General features: G+C 49.4%; 1 protein-coding gene across 1 annotated transcript in view; it reads right to left on the bottom strand.

Annotated features, from left to right (window-relative positions):
- RGS11 (regulator of G protein signaling 11) overlaps window positions 1-19,444 on the bottom strand; it is a 4,320,935-nt gene that overhangs the window by 2,053,623 nt on the left and 2,247,868 nt on the right. The gene's annotated exons all lie outside the window — the stretch shown is intronic.

Below are 19,444 nucleotides of genomic sequence, written 5' to 3' on the forward strand. Positions count from 1 at the left end.
GTGGCTTGGACACCCGAGGCCCATATCTGTATGGTGTGCCGGTCGGCAGAGAGTCTGAAATTCCAGTATGAAAACAGACTTGTGGTTACTTGTGTTTTAGGCTTTCCCCTTGGCACCCAGATAGGTGTACCCACACATGTGAGGTACCGTTTTCATCGGGACACCTGTGGGAACGCGGGACAGTAGGCCATGTGTTGTTGGGGGCGTGTTTCAATGGGTGAGCCGAGCAAAATTTGCGGAACATGCGTTTATTTTCCCACATTTCGGACTTTGCGGGGGTGTCTGGGTACTAAATTCTGGGGCGATTTGCACAGATCGTACCTCTGCAGATTCCCACGGGTGTCCTCTTTTCAGAAATGCATGGGGTTCCCTGTTCTCCTTGGTGGCTTGGACACCCGAGGCCCATATCTGTATGGTGTGCCGGTCGGCAGAGAGTCTGAAGTTCCGGTCTGAAAACAGACTTGGGGTTACTTGTGTTTTAGGCTTTCCACTTGGCGCCCAGGCAGGTGCACCCAGACATGTGAGGTACCGTTTTCATCGGGACACCTGTGGGAACGCGGGACAGTAGGCCATATGTTGTTGGGGGCGTGTTTCGATGGGTGAGCCGAGCGAAATGTGTGGAACATGTGTTTATTTTCCCACATTTCGGACTTTGCGGGGGTGTCTGGGTACTAAATTCTGGGGCGATTTGCACAGATCGTACCTCTGCGGATTCCCACGGGTGTCCTCTTTTCGGAAATGCATTGGGTTCCCTATTCTCCTTGGTGGTTTGGATACCCGAGGCCCATATCTATATGGTGTGCCGGTCGGCAGAGAGTCTGAAATTCCGGTGTGAAAACAGACTTGGGGTTACTTGTGTTTTAGGCTTTCTCCATGGCGCCCAGGTAGGTGTAACCACACATGTAAGGTACCGTTTTCATCGGGACACCTGTGGGAACGTGGGACAGTAGGCCATATGTTGTTGGGGGCGTGTTTCGATGGGTGAGCCGAGCGAAATGTGTGGAACATGTGTTTATTTTCCCACATTTCGGACTTTGCGAGGGTGTCTGGGTAATAAATTCTGGGGTGATTTGCCCAAATCGTACCTCTGCGCATTCCCACGGGTGTCCTCTTTTTGGAAATGCATGGGGTTCCCTGTTTTCCTTCGTGGCTTGGACACCCAAGGCCCATATCTGTATGGTGTGCCGATCGGCAGAGAGTCTGAAATTCCGGTCCGAAAACAGACTTGGGGTTACTTGTGTTTTAGGCTTTCCCCTTGCGCCCAGGTAGGTGCACCCACACATATGAGGTACCATTTTCATTGGGACACTTGTGTGAACGCGGGACGGTAGGCCATGTGTTGTTGGGGCGTGTTTTGATGGGTGAGCCGAGCAAAGTATTCAGAAGATGCGTTTTTTCCCCACATTTCGGACTTTGCGGGGGTGTCTGGGTAATAAATTGGGGGGCGATTTGCCCAAATCGTACCTCTGCGGATTCCCACGGGTGTCCTCTTTTTGGAAATGCATGGGGTTCCCTGTTTTCCTTCGTGGCTTGCACACCCGAGGCCCATATCTGTATGGTGTGCCGATCGGCTGAGAGTCTGAAATTCCGGTCTGAAAACAGACTTGGGGTTACTTGTGTTTTAGGCTTTCCCCTTGGCACCCAGTTAGGTGCACTGACACATGTGAGGTACCGTTTTCATCGGGATACCAGTGGGAACGCGGAACGGTAGGCCATGTGTTGTTGGGGCCGTGTTTCGATGGGTGAGCCGAGCGAAATGTGCAGAAAATGCATTTTTTTCCCACATTTCAGACTTTGCGAGGGTGTCTGGGTAATAAATTCTGGGGCGATTTGCCCAAATCGTACCTCTGCAGATTCCCACGGGTGTCCTCTTTTCGGAAATGCATTGGGTTCCCTATTCTCCTTGGTGGTTTGGATACCCAAGGCCCATATCTGTATGGTGTGCCGATCGGCAGAGAGTCTGAAATTCTGGTCTGAAAACAGACTTGGGGTTATTTGTGTTTTAGGCTTTCCCCTTGGCGCCCAGGTAGGTGCACCCACACATGTGAGGTACCATTTTCATTGGAACATCTGTGGGAGCGCGGGACGGTAGGCCATATGTTGTTGGGGGCGTGTTTCGATGGGTGAGCCGAGCGAAATGTGTGGAACATGTGTTTATTTTCCCACATTTCGGATTTTGTGGCGGTGTCTGGGTAATAAATTCTGGGGCGATTTGCCCAAATCGTACCTCTGCAGATTCCCACGGGTGTCCTCTTTTCGGAAATGCATGGGGTTTCCTGTTCTCCTTGGTGGCTTGGACACCCGAGGCCCATATGAGTATGGAGTGCCGGTCGGCAGAGAGTCTGAAATTCCGGTCTGAAAACAGACTTGGGGTTACTTGTGTTTTAGGCTTTCCCCTTGGCACCCAGGTAGGTGCACCCACACATGTGAGGTACCGTTTTCAACGGGACACTTGTGGGAACGCAGGACAGTAGACCATGTGTTGTTGGGGGCATGATTCGATGGGTGAGCCGAGCAAAATGTGTGGAACATGCGTTTATTTTCCCACATTTCGGACTTTGCAGGGGTGTCTGGGTACTAAATTCTGGGGCGATTTGCACAAATCGTACCTCTGCGGAATCCCACGGGTGTCCTCTTTTGGGAAATGCATGGGGTTCCCTATTCTCATTGGTGGCTTGGACACCCGAGGCCCATATCTGTATGGTGTGCCGATGGGCAGAGGGTCTGAAATTCCGGTCTGAACACAGACTTGGGGTTACTTGTGTTTTAGGCTTTCTCCATGGCGCCCAGGTAGGTGTACCCACACATGTGAGGTACCGTTTTCATCGGGACACCTGTGGGAACGCGGGACAGTAGGCCATATGTTGTTGGGGGCGTGTTTCGATGGGTGAGCCGAGCGAAATGTGTGGAACATGCGTTTATTTTCCCACATTTCGGACTTTGCAGGGGTGTCTGGGTTATAAACTCTGGGGCGATTTTCCCAAATCGTACCTCTGCGGATTCCCACGGGTGTCCTCTTTTTGGAAATGCATGGGGTTCCCTGTTTTCCTTCGTGACTTGGACAGCCGAGGCCCATATCTGTATGGTGTGCCGATCGGCAGAGAGTCTGAAATTCCGGTCTGAAAACAGACTTGGGGTTACTTGTGTTTTAGGCTTTCCCCTTGCGCCCAGGTAGGTGCACCCACACATATGAGGTACCATTTTTATTGGGACACCTGTGGGAACGCGGGACAGTAGGCCATGTGTTGTTGGGGCGGGTTCTGATGGGTGAGCCGAGCAAAATATGCGGAAAATGCGTTTTTTCCCCACATTTCGAACTTAACGGGGGTGTCTGGGTACTAAATTCTGGGGCGATTTGCACAAATCGTACCTCTGCGGATTCCCACGGGTGTCCTCTTTTCGGAAATGCATGGGGTTCCCTGTTCTCCTTGGTGGCTTGGACACCCGAGGCCCATATCTGTATGGTGTGCCGGTTGGCAGAGAGTCTGAAGTTCCGGTCTGAAAACAGTTCTTGGGGTTACTTGTGTTTTAGGCTTTCCCCTTGGCGCCCAGGCAGGTGCACCCACACATGTGAGGTACCATTTCCATCGGGATACCTCTGGGAACGCGGGACGGTAGGCCATGTGTTGTTGGGGGCGTGTTTCGATGGGTGAGTCGAGCGAAATGTGCGGAAAATGCATTTTTTCCCACTTTTCGGACTTTGCGGGGGTGTCTGGGTAATAAATTCTGGGGAGATTTGCCCAAATCGTACCTCTGCGGATTCCCACGGGTGTCCTCTTTTTGGAAATGCATTGGATTCCCTATTCTCCTTGGTGGTTTGGATACCCGAGGCCCATATCTGTATGGTGTGCCGGTCGGCAGAGAGTCTGAAATTCTGGTGTAAAATCAGACTTGGGGTTACTTGTGTTTTAGGCTTTCTCCATGGCGCCCAGGTAGGTGCACCCACACATGTGAGGTACCGTTTTCATCGGGACACATGTGGGAACGCGGGACAGTAGGCCATGTGTTGTTGGGTGCGTATTTCGATGGGTGAGCTGAGCGAAATGTGTGGAAAATGCGTTTTTTCCCCCACATTTCGGACTTTGCAGGGGTGTCTGGATAATAAATTCTGGGGCAATTTGCCCAAATCGTACCTCTGCGGATTCCCACGGGTGTCCTCTTTTCAGAAATGCATGGGTTTCCCTGTTATTCTTGATGGCTTGGACACCCGAGGCCCATATCTGTATGGTGTGCCGATCTGCAGAGATTCTGAAATTCCAGTGTGAAAACAGAATTGGGGTTACCTGTGTTTTAGGCTTTTCCCTTGGCGCCCAGGTAGGTGCACCCACACATGTGAGGTACCGTTTTCAACGGGACACCTGTGGGAACGCAGGACAGTAGGCCATGTGTTGTTGGGGCGTGTTTCGATGGGTGAGTCGAGCAAAATGTGCGGAAAAAAACATTTTTTTCCCCACATTTAGGACTTTGCAGGGGTGTCTGGGTACTAAATTCTGGGGCGATTAGCCCAAATCGTACCTCTGCGGATTCCCACGGGTGTCCTCTTTTCAGAAATGCATGGGTTTCCCTGTTATCCTTGATGGCTTGGACACCCGAGGCCCATATTTGTATGGTGTGCTGATCTGCAGAGAGTCTGAAATTCCAGTGTGAAAACAGACTTGGGGTTACTTGTGTTTTAGGCTTTCCCCTTGGCGCCCAGGTAGGTGCACCCACACATGTGAGGTACCGTTTTCATCGGGACACGTGTGGAAACGTGGGACGGTAGGCCATGTGGTGGTGGGTGCGTTTTTTCGATGGGTGAGCCGAGCGAAATGTGTGGAAAATGCGTTTTTTTCCCCACATTTCATACTTTGCAGGGGTGTCTGGGTACTAAATTATGGGGCGATTTGCCCAAATCGTACCTCTGTAGACTCCCACGGGTGTTCTCTTTTCAGAAATGCATGTGGTTTCCCTGTTTTTCTTGGTGGCTTGGACACCCGAGGCCCATATCTGTATGGTGTGCCGGTCGGCAGAGAGTCTGAAATTCCGGTCTGAAAACAGACTTGAGGTTACTTGTGTTTTAGGCTTTCCCCTTGGCGCTCAGGAAGGTGCACCCACACATGTGAGGTACTGTTTTCATCGGGACACCAGTGGGAACGTGGGACAGTAGGCCATGTGTTGTTGGTGGCATGTTTTGATGGGTTTGTCGAGCGAAATGTGTGGAAAATGCATTTTTTTCTCACATTTCGGACTTTGCGGGGGTGTCTGGGTAATACATTCTGGGGCGATTTGCCCAAATTGTACCTCTGCCGATTCCTACGGGTGTCCTCTTTTCGGAAATGCATGGGGTTCCCTGTTCTCCTTGGTGGCTTGGACACCCGAGGCCCATATCTGTATGGTGTGCCGTTCGGCAGAGAGTCTGAAATTCAGGTCTGAAAACAGACTTGTGGTTACTTGTGTTTTAGGCTTTCCCCTTGTTGCCCAGGCAGGTGCACCCACACATGTGAGGTACCGTTTCCATCGGGACACCTGTGGGATTGTGGGACGGTAGGCCATGTGTTGTTGGGGGGGTGTTTCGATGGGTGAGCCGAGCAAAATATGTGAAAAATGCGTTTTTTCCCCACATTTCGGACTTTGCGGGGGTGTCTGGGTAATACATTCTGGGGCGATTTGCCCAAATTGTACCTCTGCCGATTCCTACAGATGTCCTCTTTTCGGAAATGCATGGGGTTCTCTGTTCTCCTTGGTGGCTTGGACACCCGAGGCCCATATCTGTATGGTGTGCCGGTCGGCAGAGAGTCTGAAATTCAGGTCTGAAAACAGACTTATGGTTACTTGTGTTTTAGGCTTTCCCCTTGTTGCCCAGGCAGGTGCACCCACACATATGAAGTACCATTTTTATTGGGACACCTGTGGGAACGCGGGACAGTAGGCCATGTGTTGTTGGGGCGTGTTTTGATGGGTGAGCCGAGCAAAATATGTGAAAAATGCGTTTTTTCCCCACATTTCGGACTTTGCGGGGGTGTCTGGGTACTAAATTCTGGGGCGATTTGCACAAATCGTTCCTCTGCGGATTCCACCGGGTGTCCTCTTTTCGGAAATACATGGGGTTCCCTGTTCTCCTTGGTGGCTTGGACACCCGAGGCCCATATCTGTATGGTGTGCAGGTCGGCAGAGAGTCTGAATTTCCGGTCTGAAAACAGACTTGGGATTACTTGTGTTTTAGGCTTTCCCCTTGGCGCCCAGGTAGGTGCACTGACACATGTGAGGTACCATTTTCATCGGGACACCTGTGGGAACGCGGGACGGTAGGCCATGTGTTTTTGGGGGTGTGTTTCGATGGGTGAGCCGAGCAAAATATACGGAAAATGCATTTTTTCCCCACATTTTGTACATTGCGGGGGTGTCTGGGTACTAAATTCTGGGGCAATTTGCCCAAATCGTACCTCTGTGGATTCCCACGGGTGTCCTCTTTTCGGAAATGCATAGGGTTCCCTGTTATCCTTGATGGCTTGGATAACCGAGGCCCATATCTGTATGGTGTGCCGGTCGCCAGAGAGTCTGAAATTCCGATGTGAAAACAGACTTGGGGTTACTTGTGTTTTAGGCTTTCCCCTTGGCGCCCATGCAGGTGCACCCACACATGTGAGGTACCGTTTTCATCGGGACATCTGTGGGAACGCGGGACAGTAGGCCATATGTTGTTGGGGGCATGTTTCGATGGGTGAGCCGAGCGAAATGTGTGGAACATGTGTTTATTTTCCCACATTTCGGACTTTGCGGGGGTGTCTGGGTAATAAATTCTGGGGCGAGTTGCCCAAATCGTATCTCTGCGGATTCCCACGGGTGTCCTCTTTTCAGAAATGCATGGGTTTCCCTGTTATCCTTGATGGCTTGGACACCCGAGGCCCATATCTGTATGGTGTGCCTAATCTGCAGAGAGTCTGAAATTCCAGTGTGAAAACAGACTTGTGGTTACTTGTGTTTTAGGCTTTCCCCTTGGCGCCCAGGTAGGAGCACCCACACATGTGAGGTACAGTTTTCAACGGAACTCCTGTGGGAACGTAGGACAGTAGGCCATGTGTTGTTGGGGGCGTGTTTCGATGGGTGAGCCGAGCGAAATGTGTGGAAAATGTGTTTTTTTCCACACATTTCAGACTTTGCAGGGGTGTCTGGGTACTAAATTCAGGGGCGATTTGCCCAATCGCACCTCTGCTGATTCCCACGGGTGTCCTTTTTTCGGAAATGCATGGGGTTTCCCTGTTTTCCTCGGTGGCTTGGACACCCGAGGCCCATATCTGTATGGTGTGCCGGTCGGCCGAGAGTCTGATATTCCGGTCTGAAAACAGACTTGAGGTTACTTGTCTTTTAGGCTTTCACCTTGGCGCTCAGGAAGGTGCACCCACACATGTGAGATACTGTTTTCATCGGGACACCAGTGGGAACGTGGGACAGTAGGCCATGTGTTGTTGGTGGCATGTTTTGATGGGTGAGCCGAGCAAAATGTGCAGAAAATGCACGTTTTTCCCACATTTCGGACTTTGCGGGGGTGTCTGGGTACTAAATTCTGGTGCGATTTGCCCAAATCGTACCTCTACGGATTCCCACAGGTGCCCTCTTTTCGGAAATGCATTGGGTTCCCTATTCTCCTTGGTGGTTTGGATACCCGAGGCCCATATCTGTATGGTGTGCCGGTCGGCAGAGAGTCTGAAATTCCGGTGTGAAAACAGACTTGGGGTTACTTGTGTTTTAGGCTTTCTCCTTGGCGCCCAGGTAGGTGTACCCACACATGTGAGGTACTGTTTTCATCGGGACACCTGTGGGAACGCGGGACGGTAGGCCATATGTTGTTGGGGACGTGTTTCGATGGGTGAGCCGAGTGAAATGTGTGGAACATGCGTTTATTTTCCGACATTTCAGACTTTGCGGTGGTGTCTTGGTACTAAATTCTGGGGCGATTTGCACAAATCGTACCTCTGCGGAATCCCACGGGTGTCCTCTTTTCGGAAATGCATGGGGTTGCCTATTCTCGTTGGTGACTTGGACACCCGAGGCCCATATCTATATGGTGTGCCGATCGGCAGAGAGTCTGAAATTCCAGTCTGAAAACAGACTTGGGGTTACTTGTGTTTTAGGCTTTCTCAATGGCGCCCAGGTAGGTGTACCCACACATGTGAGGTACCGTTTTCATCAGGATACCTGTGGGAACGCGGGACAGTAGGCCGTATGTTGTTGGGGGCGTGTTTCGATGGGTGAGCCGAGCAAAATATGCGAAAAATGCGTTTATTTTCCCACATTTCGGAATTTGCGGGGGTGTCTGGGTAATAAATTCTGGGGCGATTTGCCCAAATCGTACCTCTGCGGATTCCCACGGGTGTCCTCTTTTCAGAAATGCATGGGTTTCCGTGTTATCCTTGGTGGCTTGGACACCCGAGGCCCATATCTGTATGGTGTGCCGATCTGCAGAGAGTCTGAAATTCCAGTGTGAAAACAGACTTGGGGTTACTTGTGTTTTAGGCTTTCCCCTTGGCGCCCAGGTAGGTGCACCCACACATGTGAGGTACCGTTTTCATCGGGACACCTGTGGGAACGTGGGACAGTAGGCCATGTGTTGTTGGTGGCATGTTTTGATGGGTGAGCCGAGCAAAATGTGCGGAAAATGCATTTTTTTCCCACATTTCGGACTTTGCGGGGGTGTCTGGGTACTAAATTCTGGTGCGATTTGCCCAAATCGTACCTCTACGGATTCCCACGGGTGCCCTCTTTTCGGAAATGCATTGGGTTCCCTATTCTCCTTGGTGGTTTGGATACCCGAGGCCCATATCTGTATGGTGTGCCGGTCGGCAGAGAGTCTGAAATTCCGGTGTGAAAACAGACTTGGGGTTACTTGTGTTTTAGGCTTTCTCCATGGCGCCCAGGTAGGTGCACCCACACATGTGAGGTACCGTTTTCATCGGGACACATGTGGGAACACGGGACAGTAGGCCATGTGTTGTTGGGTGCGTATTTCGATGGGTGAGCTGAGCGAAATGTGTGGAAAATGCGTTTTTTCCCCCACATTTCGGACTTTGCAGGGGTGTCTGGATAATAAATTCTGGGGCAATTTGCCCAAATCCTACCTCTGCGGATTCCCACGGGTGTCCTCTTTTCAGAAATGCATGGGTTTCCCTTTTATTCTTGATGGCTTGGACACCCGAGGTCCATATCTGTATGGTTTGCCGATCTGCAGAGAGTCTGAAATTCCAGTGTGAAAACAGAATTGGGGTTACCTGTGTTTTAGGCTTTTCCCTTGGCGCCCAGGTAGGTGCACCCACACATGTGAGGTACCGTTTTCAACGGGACACCTGTGGGAACGCAGGACAGTAGGCCATGTGTTGTTGGGGCGTGTTTCGATGGGTGAGTCGAGCAAAATGTGCGGAAAATGCATTTTTTTCCCCACATTTCGGACTTTGCAGGGGTGTCTGGGTACTAAATTCTGGGGCAATTTGCCCAAATCGTACCTCTGCGGATTCCCACGGGTGTCCTCTTTTCAGAAATGCATGGGTTTCCCTGTTATTCTTGATGGCTTGGACACCCGAGGCCCATATCTGTATGGTGTGCCGATCTGCAGAGAGTCTGAAATTCCAGTGTGAAAACAGACTTGGGGTTACTTGTGTTTTAGGCTTTTCCCTTGGCGCCCAGGTAGGTGCGCCCACACATGTGAGGTACCGTTTTCAACGGGACACCTGTGGGAACGCAGGACAGTAGGCCATGTGTTGTTGGGGCGTGTTTCGATGGGTGAGCCGAGCAAAATGTGCGGAAAATGCATTTTTTCCCCCACATTTCGGATTTTGCAGGGGTGTCTGGGTACTAAATTCTGGGGCGATTAGCCCAAATCGTACCTCTGCGGATTCCCACGGGTGTCCTCTTTTCAGAAATGCATGGGTTTCCCTGTTATCCTTGATGGCTTGGACACCCGAGGCCCATATATGTATGGTGTGCTGATCTGCAGAGAGTCTGAAATTCCAGTGTGAAAACAGACTTGGGGTTACTTGTGTTTTAGGCTTTCCCCTTGGCGCCCATGTAGGTGCACCCACACATGTGAGGTACGGTTTTCATCGGGACACGTGTGGAAACGCGGGACGGTAGGCCATGTGTTGTTGGGTGCGTTTTTTCGATGGGTGAGCCGAGCGAAATGTGTGGAAAATGCGTTTTTTTCCCCACCTTTCAGACTTTGCAGGGGTGTCTGGGTACTAAATTCTTGGGCGATTTGCCCAAATCGTACCTCTGTGGATTCCCACGGGTGTCCTCTTTTCAGAAATGCATGTGGTTTCCCTGTTTTTCTTGGTGGCTTGGACACCCGAGGCCCATATCTGTATGGTGTGCCGGTCGGCAGAGAGTCTGAAATTCCGGTCTGAAAACAGACTTGAGGTTACTTGTGTTTTAGGCTTTCCCCTTGCCGCTCAGGAAGGTGCACCCACACATGTGAGGTACTGTTTTCATCGGGACACCAGTGGGAACGTGGGACAGTAGGCCATGTGTTGTTGGTGGCATGTTTTGATGGGTTTTTCGAGCAAAATGTGCGGAAAATGCATTTTTTTTCTCACATTTTGGACTTTGCGGGGGTGTCTGGGTAATCAATTCTGGGGCGATTTGCCCAAATCGTACCTCTGCTGATTCCTACGGGTGTCCCCTTTTCGGAAATGCATGGGGTTCCCTGTTCTCCTTGGTGGCTTGGACACCCGAGGCCCATATCTGTATGGTGTGCCGGTCGGCAGAGAGTCTGAAATTCCAGTATGAAAACAGACTTGTGGTTACTTGTGTTTTAGGCTTTCCCCTTGGCACCCAGATAGGTGTACCCACACATGTGAGGTACCGTTTTCATCGGGACACCTGTGGGAACGCGGGACAGTAGGCCATATGTTGTTGGGGGCGTGTTTCGATGGGTGAGCCTGTTAGGGAGAATTCTCTGTTTAGGCTGAATTTCCCTACCTAGTGAGTCCCCCAGCAGCTTTGCTGGATTTCTGGGGTTTAATTTTTTTCTCCTGCCAAGAGTGAGACTCTTTTACCCTCACTCTTGGACATGTTGAAGTGTGTTTTCTTGGTTAAACCTTGTGTTGAATGGGCTATGGGGTCTTTTACTCCATAGGGCCTCATGTATTTTTGTGATGTGGGTTACACAGCACCCTCTGTGCCGTGACCCAGGAGTGTCCTAGGGACTCCCCAACATAGACTCCATACCCTGGGACTGACTACTGTCTCCCAGGGCATGTAAAGTCACCAAAGACTTTGCTAGTCTTGAATCCTGAACAGAACCAGTACAAACCATCATATTGTGGACGTACTGGCTGGGGCAATTCGATTGCCCCAGGGTCTGTTAGTCGAGGGGGCACGTCTCCGTCCCCCCTGATCGAGTTTTGGCTGGTGGCAGTGGAAACTACTTTTTATATTCGACCGCGAATATTTCCCTATGGGATTTCCCATTGTTTTAGGCTAACACATTTAATTATTTATTTACGGTAGCCTTAAACATCCCGCCGGTTTATATATTTCTTTTTATAACTCCGGTTGGGACTTTTTGCCAAAACTTGATTCTAAAATGGCGTTGGTGTTCGCCTCTGTAACTCTGACCCAAAGTGGAGCCCTTTGTTCCACTTTTGGCGGGCTTCTCCACAGAAGCCCTCCAAAGTGGTGCCACTCTGTCTGGGGTACTTAGGAGGGGTGGAGGGGGATTTAGGCACCCTGGACTGAGTTACCTTGGTAACTCAAGTCGCACTCCGTCCTGATTGGCCCAAGTGGTGAGCCGCCCGGCTCACCACTTAGCATGTTTGAGTGACAGCTAGGCTGGGTGAATGGGGGCTTGCTGCATAAAAGCAGGGCTTTGGGGACTGGGACTTCAGAAGTCGCCACAGGACCAAGAATCCGACGAGGGAAGAGCTGAGCCGACCTGCTTCGACGACACCACCCGGTGGAGCCCTGCTGAACCGTCTCACCACTTTTTCCCGACGACCGAGGAGAACTCTTAACGGAGTGGCTCCTTCCCTTAACTGGTGGGGACAACCAGTTTTCGCCTTCTTTCCGTTCTTTGAGGTATCTCGTGGCCGCCTTGCCTGTGCCAAGCACCCCGGCAACCGGAATACCACACTTTACCCCCCTACCGCGAAAGTCGGTACCAACCCTTTAACCGGAGGACTCCGCGGCTGGTTTCTTCCCGGGCAGTGCAACGACCCTCCTCTTCTGCTCTTCAGCGAGAACTTCTTCTCCCCTGACCGACGTCGAGCCCTGCTGCCACTGCCTGGAACAACTGCCACCGCTGGAGGATCCTTTCCGCTTAAGGTACTGTGTTCCGCCTGGCTTCCCTTGCCACCGACTGTACGGGGTAGATTTAGTCCCCGGCTTTCGAACCTGGGAGTGCCTGGGACACTTTGGCTAAACTTTCTGAGCCACTCTAAAACTCTTTTTGACTCTTTGCAAGACTTGAATCTCTAACTAACAGTGTGATCTTGGGCACCTTTTCGCTCCGGCTACTCTAAGAGTGGGCCCTGCCTAGTGACTTTTGCTCACCTGTGACTTTGTGCTTCTTTAAGCCTATTGCAAGTGTTCTGGACCTTAGAGTGGTGTGTTTAACCCATTTCTGCTTTTTCTCTCCCTTTCTTGGAAACTACTAGAGTGTCATCTAACGTTAAGCACTCACCTCTGTTTTAATTAAGTGGTGTTAACCTAGAGTTGTCTAGATAGGAGAAAGGATTGAATCTACTTTCATTATAACTGTGTTTGAAGTGTTTACTATATTGTGCTAGAGTGTTTTTAACTTATGTGTATTTTAAATAAATAACTATATACTTTTGAAACCAAGCTCTGGTCAGTGTTTGCTTGTGCTATTGTGTTTTGGTACATATTGTGTATACTTTGCATACTGCCTAACTCTTCTTGAGAGAAGTCTGACTGCTCAGCCACAGCTACCAGGTAAATCTGGGTGGTACAGACTGCTACCAAAGGGGTTTACTGCTCTACCTGTAGTCTTAAATCTTTTGCAGTGTTCCCCAAGGGAACTGCACAGGTTTCTGCCTAACACTGGTGTACAGCGGTGGGATTTGTATTGAGTATACACTTTATTGTGCTTTAGATACCTTAGTGCAACTAACCACAAAGCTTAGCACTGAAAAAGTAAAACCTCTAACATGTCAGTTATAGAAAGCTATAGTCAAGAGTCCCTTGCAGCCAAAACTGCTGATTGTTTAAGAGTGCTCTGTAAACATAAGGATCTCCTGACTAAGGGCAAGAAAATGGAGCTGATTGAAAGATTGTTAGCTAACCAAAGTCTGGGTGATGGTTCAGAGGAACCTACCACTCCAGCAACTGTAGATGACAGTGTTGAAGTTAACATGGAGCAAAATGTTGATGATTCTGAGGAAGAGTCAGAAGAGGAGGGTGAGGCTGTTGTAACTGTCCCCCCTAGGCCTCTGCCTGCTCTACCTGCTGTGCCTACTGGACCTTTACCAGGTCCCACATTTAGTCCTCAGTACTTTGAACTGGAGAAAATGAAGCTAGAATTGGAGTATAAGAAACTTAATGCTCAAACTGACAAAGAACTAAGGCTAAGGGAAATGGAGCTCAAGTATGACTTAGAAATGAAGAAATTATCTGTTGAGAATGTTTCTCTCTCTGGCTCCTCTAGAAGTTCCAGTCCTAAAAGACCCCGGATGCCTAAAGAATTGGTTGGTATGTATGAGCCTAAGTTGGATGTGTTGGATTGGTTGTCTCTGTTTGAATATAATCATGGGCTCCAGAACATCACAGGAAATGACTTACTCACCTGGTTGTTCTCTAGGCTTCCCCCTGTTGCAACTGATGTGGTAATGGAGATGGGGGAGGAGGATAGGAAGGACTATGAATGTGTGAAACTAGCTTTGATAGCTAGGTTTGGGAAGACCCCTTCCCAGTATCTTAAGAGGTTTAGGAGCCTCAAAAAGCATGATGGTACCCCTTGGGCTACCTGGGTGAGTGAATGTTTGAAAAACTTAGAGGGATGGATTAAGGGTTACAAGGTGAACACTTATGAAGGTATGAAGAATTTGTTTATGTTGGAAACTATTTATGATGCCTGCTCTCCTGAGCTCAGACAACACTTGGCTGATTCCAGGGAATTAGATTCCCGGAAACTAGCTAAGGCTGCTGACTTGTGGGTTGCCAACAGGGCCACTCACAAGGATTCTGGGGTCACTCAGAAGAAGGATGGGGAGAAACAGCCCAAAAAGGACTCCAAAGAGAATTCTAATAATTCCTATCCCAAAGAGGGCCCCAAACCACAAAATAACCAGGGTAAGCCACATGGGAAACCTAGTCAGGCTACTGTACCTTCTGGCCACAAGCCAGAAGGAGGTCAGAACAAGCCACCCTTCCAGAGAGCATTTGGACAATGCTATGTCTGTCAGGGTACTGACCATATCAAAGGAGATCCCAAGTGCAAGGGTAAACCTGCAGGGATCAGCACAGTCTCCTTAGCCTTCACTCCTGAGGATGAAGTACAGATGGCTAGTGCCCACTTTGAACTCTTTGCTGAAGAACCCTTGGGTCTTCAAGCAACTGTAAACTTAGAGCCTATGGGTCTGGTTAGACCCCAGAATAGGGTTGTGTATAACTCCCTACCTGTTAACTCTAAGGTGTATTATGTGGACAGTGTTCTTGTCAATGGCCAGGATACTCCTGCCAGGAGAGACACTGGGGCCAGCAGAACAGTAGTGGATGAAAGCTTCTTTCAACCTGAAGATGTGGCCAAAGCACCCAAAGGTCCCACTAAGATGTCTGGAGGCCCTGTCCAAATGGTTCCTATTCTACCAGCCCTCATTCAATGTAACAACATGACAGTAAGGATCCCTGTCAGTGTTCAGGCTGAGGTACCTGGGAAGGTCCTGTTAGGGAATGACCTAAGAACTCTAGGAGTAGTGTCACATACCCCCAGGCCTCCCAGTATGGAGAAGCAGAACTTAACCAAATTGGCTAGAAAGGCTACCTTGAAGGGCCCTTCTAAGCCTGTGGGACCCTCTACTGAGAACCCCACTACAAGCCCTGGGTTTAGTAAGTTGACCTCTGACCCAGGCACCTTTCAGGATAGTATGCTAGGAACATGGGAGCCCCAACCAAGCTCCATCATTGTTCCCCTAGTCTCAGAGTCTCTGACTCCCCCTGCTTCTGAGGAAGAGGTGGATAGACCAACTAGGCCCCTATCTGAACCTGAGAGAACTGGTAATTCTCAGTGCTGGTGGAAAACCAGAAAAGAAAAGTCTAAGGCCAAAAACCTTCAGACTGTTAGACCTTCTACTGAAGACCCCCACTCAAATCCTAATATTAGGGGGGAAACTCCTAAAATAGGTAAGGGTAGATCTAAGAGGAAAGGGAAGCAGGTACATTGCCTAACCCCAACCCCTCCAACCAAGAGGCCTAAGACCCAACCTGCTCCCACAAGAGAGGTGGTGAGGAACCTTGGAGGCCCCTCTAGATCTAAGGGAATCCTTTATAAGGACCCCTTGAAAAAGCCTAACATAGGTTCAGAAGTTGTACCAACTTCTGAGGGACTGGTCAACCAGATCCCCTATAACAAAAAGACTGATGTTCCTCAAAGGGTTTGTAGGTCCTTTAGCTTGCAAAAGAAAACCTTTGAGTTCTCCCTTAAGCAAAGGTCAGGGTGTCACCATCAAAATGCTGATGGACTCTCTAGGATGTATATCATCGACTAGAGGTATGAGGTTCATCCAGGAGTGGATTAAATCCTCCTGTCCCTTAGTCTGGGGGGGGCGAGTGTTAGGGAGAATTCTCTGTTTAGGCTGAATTTCCCTACCTAGTGAGTCCCCCAGCAGCTTTGCTGGATTTCTGGGGTTTAATTTTTTTCTCCTGCCAAGAGTGAGACTCTTTTACCCTCACTCTTGGACATGTTGAAGTGTGTTTTCTTGGTTAAACCTTGTGTTGAATGGGCTATGGGGTCTTTTACTCCATAGGGCCTCATGTATTTTTGTGATGTGGGTTACACAGCACCCTCTGTGCCGTGACCCAGGAGTGTCCTAGGGACTCCCCAACATAGACTCCATACCCTGGGACTGACTACTGTCTCCCAGGGCATGTAAAGTCACCAAAGACTTTGCTAGTCTTGAATCCTGAACAGAACCAGTACAAACCATCATATTGTGGACGTACTGGCTGGGGCAATTCGATTGCCCCAGGGTCTGTTAGTCGAGGGGGCACGTCTCCGTCCCCCCTGATCGAGTTTTGGCTGGTGGCAGTGGAAACTACTTTTTATATTCGACCGCGAATATTTCCCTATGGGATTTCCCATTGTTTTAGGCTAACACATTTAATTATTTATTTACGGTAGCCTTAAACATCCCGCCGGTTTATATATTTCTTTTTATAACTCCGGTTGGGACTTTTTGCCAAAACTTGATTCTAAAATGGCGTTGGTGTTCGCCTCTGTAACTCTGACCCAAAGTGGAGCCCTTTGTTCCACTTTTGGCGGGCTTCTCCACAGAAGCCCTCCAAAGTGGTGCCACTCTGTCTGGGGTACTTAGGAGGGGTGGAGGGGGATTTAGGCACCCTGGACTGAGTTACCTTGGTAACTCAAGTCGCACTCCGTCCTGATTGGCCCAAGTGGTGAGCCGCCCGGCTCACCACTTAGCATGTTTGAGTGACAGCTAGGCTGGGTGAATGGGGGCTTGCTGCATAAAAGCAGGGCTTTGGGGACTGGGACTTCAGAAGTCGCCACAGGACCAAGAATCCGACGAGGGAAGAGCTGAGCCGACCTGCTTCGACGACACCACCCGGTGGAGCCCTGCTGAACCGTCTCACCACTTTTTCCCGACGACCGAGGAGAACTCTTAACGGAGTGGCTCCTTCCCTTAACTGGTGGGGACAACCAGTTTTCGCCTTCTTTCCGTTCTTTGAGGTATCTCGTGGCCGCCTTGCCTGTGCCAAGCACCCCGGCAACCGGAATACCACACTTTACCCCCCTACCGCGAAAGTCGGTACCAACCCTTTAACCGGAGGACTCCGCGGCTGGTTTCTTCCCGGGCAGTGCAACGACCCTCCTCTTCTGCTCTTCAGCGAGAACTTCTTCTCCCCTGACCGACGTCGAGCCCTGCTGCCACTGCCTGGAACAACTGCCACCGCTGGAGGATCCTTTCCGCTTAAGGTACTGTGTTCCGCCTGGCTTCCCTTGCCACCGACTGTACGGGGTAGATTTAGTCCCCGGCTTTCGAACCTGGGAGTGCCTGGGACACTTTGGCTAAACTTTCTGAGCCACTCTAAAACTCTTTTTGACTCTTTGCAAGACTTGAATCTCTAACTAACAGTGTGATCTTGGGCACCTTTTCGCTCCGGCTACTCTAAGAGTGGGCCCTGCCTAGTGACTTTTGCTCACCTGTGACTTTGTGCTTCTTTAAGCCTATTGCAAGTGTTCTGGACCTTAGAGTGGTGTGTTTAACCCATTTCTGCTTTTTCTCTCCCTTTCTTGGAAACTACTAGAGTGTCATCTAACGTTAAGCACTCACCTCTGTTTTAATTAAGTGGTGTTAACCTAGAGTTGTCTAGATAGGAGAAAGGATTGAATCTACTTTCATTATAACTGTGTTTGAAGTGTTTACTATATTGTGCTAGAGTGTTTTTAACTTATGTGTATTTTAAATAAATAACTATATACTTTTGAAACCAAGCTCTGGTCAGTGTTTGCTTGTGCTATTGTGTTTTGGTACATATTGTGTATACTTTGCATACTGCCTAACTCTTCTTGAGAGAAGTCTGACTGCTCAGCCACAGCTACCAGGTAAATCTGGGTGGTACAGACTGCTACCAAAGGGGTTTACTGCTCTACCTGTAGTCTTAAATCTTTTGCAGTGTTCCCCAAGGGAACTGCACAGGTTTCTGCCTAACACTGGTGTACAGCGGTGGGATTTGTATTGAGTATACACTTTATTGTGCTTTAGATACCTTAGTGCAACTAACCACAAAGCTTAGCACTGAAAAAGTAAAACCTCTAACATGTCAGTTATAGAAAGCTATAGTCAAGAGTCCCTTGCAGCCAAAACTGCTGATTGTTTAAGAGTGCTCTGTAAACATAAGGATCTCCTGACTAAGGGCAAGAAAATGGAGCTGATTGAAAGATTGTTAGCTAACCAAAGTCTGGGTGATGGTTCAGAGGAACCTACCACTCCAGCAACTGTAGATGACAGTGTTGAAGTTAACATGGAGCAAAATGTTGATGATTCTGAGGAAGAGTCAGAAGAGGAGGGTGAGGCTGTTGTAACTGTCCCCCCTAGGCCTCTGCCTGCTCTACCTGCTGTGCCTACTGGACCTTTACCAGGTCCCACATTTAGTCCTCAGTACTTTGAACTGGAGAAAATGAAGCTAGAATTGGAGTATAAGAAACTTAATGCTCAAACTGACAAAGAACTAAGGCTAAGGGAAATGGAGCTCAAGTATGACTTAGAAATGAAGAAATTATCTGTTGAGAATGTTTCTCTCTCTGGCTCCTCTAGAAGTTCCAGTCCTAAAAGACCCCGGATGCCTAAAGAATTGGTTGGTATGTATGAGCCTAAGTTGGATGTGTTGGATTGGTTGTCTCTGTTTGAATATAATCATGGGCTCCAGAACATCACAGGAAATGACTTACTCACCTGGTTGTTCTCTAGGCTTCCCCCTGTTGCAACTGATGTGGTAATGGAGATGGGGGAGGAGGATAGGAAGGACTATGAATGTGTGAAACTAGCTTTGATAGCTAGGTTTGGGAAGACCCCTTCCCAGTATCTTAAGAGGTTTAGGAGCCTCAAAAAGCATGATGGTACCCCTTGGGCTACCTGGGTGAGTGAATGTTTGAAAAACTTAGAGGGATGGATTAAGGGTTACAAGGTGAACACTTATGAAGGTATGAAGAATTTGTTTATGTTGGAAACTATTTATGATGCCTGCTCTCCTGAGCTCAGACAACACTTGGCTGATTCCAGGGAATTAGATTCCCGGAAACTAGCTAAGGCTGCTGACTTGTGGGTTGCCAACAGGGCCACTCACAAGGATTCTGGGGTCACTCAGAAGAAGGATGGGGAGAAACAGCCCAAAAAGGACTCCAAAGAGAATTCTAATAATTCCTATCCCAAAGAGGGCCCCAAACCACAAAATAACCAGGGTAAGCCACATGGGAAACCTAGTCAGGCTACTGTACCTTCTGGCCACAAGCCAGAAGGAGGTCAGAACAAGCCACCCTTCCAGAGAGCATTTGGACAATGCTATGTCTGTCAGGGTACTGACCATATCAAAGGAGATCCCAAGTGCAAGGGTAAACCTGCAGGGATCAGCACAGTCTCCTTAGCCTTCACTCCTGAGGATGAAGTACAGATGGCTAGTGCCCACTTTGAACTCTTTGCTGAAGAACCCTTGGGTCTTCAAGCAACTGTAAACTTAGAGCCTATGGGTCTGGTTAGTCCCCAGAATAGGGTTGTGTATAACT

Source organism: Ambystoma mexicanum, chromosome 2q, assembly GCF_040938575.1.
Source record: "Ambystoma mexicanum isolate Mex_15411 chromosome 2q, UKY_AmexF1_1, whole genome shotgun sequence".
NCBI classification, from domain to species: Eukaryota; Metazoa; Chordata; class Amphibia; order Caudata; family Ambystomatidae; genus Ambystoma; species Ambystoma mexicanum.